The 3,275-nt window shown below is 34.1% G+C and overlaps 1 long non-coding RNA gene across 1 annotated transcript; it reads left to right on the top strand.

The window, feature by feature from the left end:
- Nucleotides 1–686: 686 nt before the first annotated feature.
- Nucleotides 687–2,698, top strand: LOC113720661 (uncharacterized). Its single transcript, XR_003455471.2, has 2 exons — nucleotides 687–1,272; nucleotides 2,484–2,698. It is a non-coding gene; the product is annotated as an uncharacterized lncRNA (long non-coding RNA).
- The last annotated feature ends 577 nt before the right edge of the window (nucleotides 2,699–3,275 follow it).

Here is a 3,275-nt window from a genome sequence, read left to right as displayed (position 1 = left end):
AAAAAGTTGACTGGGGTGGAAGTAGTAGAGGCCTCAGGTATGCTTTTCTTAATTGCTTCTGCATTTCTTGCTCTTGTATTCAGAACTTTTGCCTGTACAAATTTCTTTAATGACTTGATTTGATTACATGTACGATATGATTTTGTCATTGATTCAACCACAGGAAAATAGCAGAATATACTCAAAAGGACAAAAATTTGATCTTTATACTTTTCAAATCCCAGTTACTAGCAATCACCTGAGAATCGGTAAATCTGTACATCACAAATTTATCTTCTTGACCGTGTGATAGCTCTTTAGTTTAGATTAGCCTATTCTGAGGAGAATGTTCCAATTATAGCTCCTCAATGTATTATCTTAAGTCAATTTTAGTGATTTTAGATTCTTACTTTTGCATTTCGTTTGTTGTTGAATGTTTATTTGATATGTATGGTCAATGTCATTGGTTATACAAAGTGATTTTCAAGTGTATAGATAGTACTGGATTTCTTTCACCAGAGCAATGGATAGATAACATATCTAAATGCATGTAGATTGACTGCTACCACAATGTTTTGTAGGTTACGAATTTCCATTACTGTGAGGACTATAGAAGTTAAAAGGGATAACATTGAATACTGAATACATGTGGTAGTCATTAGAAATCCTACTTGTGGCAATATCAGGAACTCTATGTTAAATTGTGTCCACTCATTTTTCTTGTTATGTAAGAGGACACTTTATATGACACAGGCCCTAATTCAATCATACTCCAAAAATCTGTATATCTGGGCCAATTCCAACTTGACAGTGCAAGTTCCTATGCTACTATTTCTGTCGAATCTTTTAAATATGTATTAAAGGAATGGTTAAATTATAGTCTACTTGGCATTGTTGCTGCTTTTGAATGGCATTTTGACTGTCCAGGATGTGGTCTTATAATACAATTTGTTTAGCTTATATAAAAAGCGAGTTTTCCCTGCTTTAGATTAGTTATCTGCTAGTTTACAAGCACAGTTCCACCAAAAGAAAAGCAATTTTGATAAGAAAAATATCATTAATATAATCTTAATGATGAAGGACAATTCTCTTTAATCTAAATGGGAGAGAGTATGAAATAAAAAGTTGTAGATTCCTGTTGTCTTCTAGCGCAATGAAAGGGCTAACCATGTCCGTAACACACCAGGGCTTTCATGGAATCTCATTTGCCAGCATTTAAAGAGATCAATTCCCAGCTGGAGGTGGTAACTGAGCTTAATTGTGGTCAGCATCCATATTTGAAGGGACTATACCGTAAGAACATTTTTACAATCTTGACAAAACAGTTCTCTGGAATTAATGTTTCATTCTTAGTCTATGCCTTGAATTTCACTTCGTTTCAATCTCTCTACTTTTTGTAATTTTAGCCCCTTAGACACATATCAAAAGGATATATGGTTGTAAAGTTCAGTAATAGATTGAAATAACATGCTTGTCTTTGTAAATGCACATTCTGAGCTTTGTGTTCTGTTGATCTCATTGATTATGCCTATCCAGCTGCAAAACTAATGGATGCACCTGGACAGAGGTTGTCCTGTTACTCCTGTACCTTACTACCATGGAAACATTTTTGTATACTAATTTACCCTGAGCTGCTGATCATGACATTGGCAGTCAAAGCACATTGAGATGTAATAGATGGGATTGGTTTAGGTTCCTTTGTCCTGTCATCTCTCAAAATGCGTTATATTGCATCTACTGCTCCAAGTGGAATTGTAATTTATCTACAAATATTTTTAGCATAGCTATTTCATCTCTTAATTGCTAAAGACAGTCAAAGTTATTATATGTGGCATATGTACACTTTGCTTTTTCTGCACTTCAATATGTCTTGAAGGTAAGAGCAGTTGCCTTCTACTTGAAACATAACTTTGTGGCTCTCAGGCGGGAGTATGCTTTTGTGGCTTCTTGAAACATAACTTTGCGGCTAGTTGAAATATTTTTCCTATTAAATTAATTTGGCAAGTCTCATTGAGGCAATAGTTAGGTTTCGTGAGTTCCCCTTTTGAGATGGTTTTTCACTTTGGGATGTATTCCACTTTTTTCTTTGTCGAACTCATCTAAATTTTTCTGTATCAGAATTTTTTTTTGTGCTAAGGAAAAAGAGGCACCTGTGATTGTGTGTGTGTGTGTGTTTTTTTTTTCTTGATATACTGTGTGGTTCACGATCATCTAGGCTCTCAATGATTTTAGGATTTTATTGTTGTTATTTTTATTGTTATTGCATATATATTTGTGAACATGCAGATATTTATTGTGTTTGTATTGTTATTCTATATTTCACAGAATATACATTCATTGTCTTATTTGCTATAATTTCACTTTATTTTTGTGTTAAGCAATTTACTTAGATTGCTATAATTTCAAATTAGAGTGACATTAGTTTTTATAATATGGTGCCTATCTAGAAGTGTAGTTCCAGTTTTAACACCAGTGCTCATTGCTTCAATTTTGGTAACGTGTAGGTTCTAACACGATTCCCAAGAAGAAGAAGCCAGTCATTGCTGTGAAGATGATTTTTGATTTGAAGACTACAAGGCCTATCATGCTCATGTTTTGTTCTAGATGGGAATCGTGCTCATATTTTTGTATAGAACTTTACTACTCTCTATTGTGGATGGGAAATCACTAGTATTGTAACTGAATGGCTTATTTTGGATGGTGCATGCTTTATGACTCATTTGAGGCAACATTTATATATATATATATATATATATATGTATTTGGGTTGATCTTCTATTGGAAATGAATGTTGGCTTTCTTTTCGTATGTTGGCTTTTTTTTTCTCATTGCTACTCAATGAACGTTTTGTGATTGTTGGCAGTTATGTTGCGTAATTAACATTAGATTATTGCTTTTTACAAAAAAAAAATAAATGACAATAAAAAAGTTGTCACTGCCAACAAATTTCACTAGTGACACCAGAAAGTGGTCACTTTTTATGGATGGAAAACAATGACAACAAAAGTCGTCACTGAACGGAAGCATAATGTGACAACTCCAAGGGTTGATTATGACAAGAATTTAGCCAGCTTAGTGACAATAAAAGTCATCACATAATGTACAACAATGAGTGACGACAAGAGTCATCACAAAAGCGAAATCGTTTGTGACGACTTTCAACAGTCGTCACATGGACCCCCTTTTGTGACATAGAACTAGTGACAGCTCTGTGACAGCAGTAAAAGTCGTCACTGATTTTTTTTGTGACGACTTCTGAATTTTTAGTGACGACTTTCGCCTGTCACAGAAACGCA

Source organism: Coffea arabica, chromosome 3c (assembly GCF_036785885.1).
Source record: "Coffea arabica cultivar ET-39 chromosome 3c, Coffea Arabica ET-39 HiFi, whole genome shotgun sequence".
NCBI classification, from domain to species: domain Eukaryota; kingdom Viridiplantae; phylum Streptophyta; class Magnoliopsida; order Gentianales; family Rubiaceae; genus Coffea; species Coffea arabica.
The sequence above is the reverse complement of the archived record's forward strand: the minus strand, read 5'-3'. Positions and strand labels throughout refer to the sequence as shown.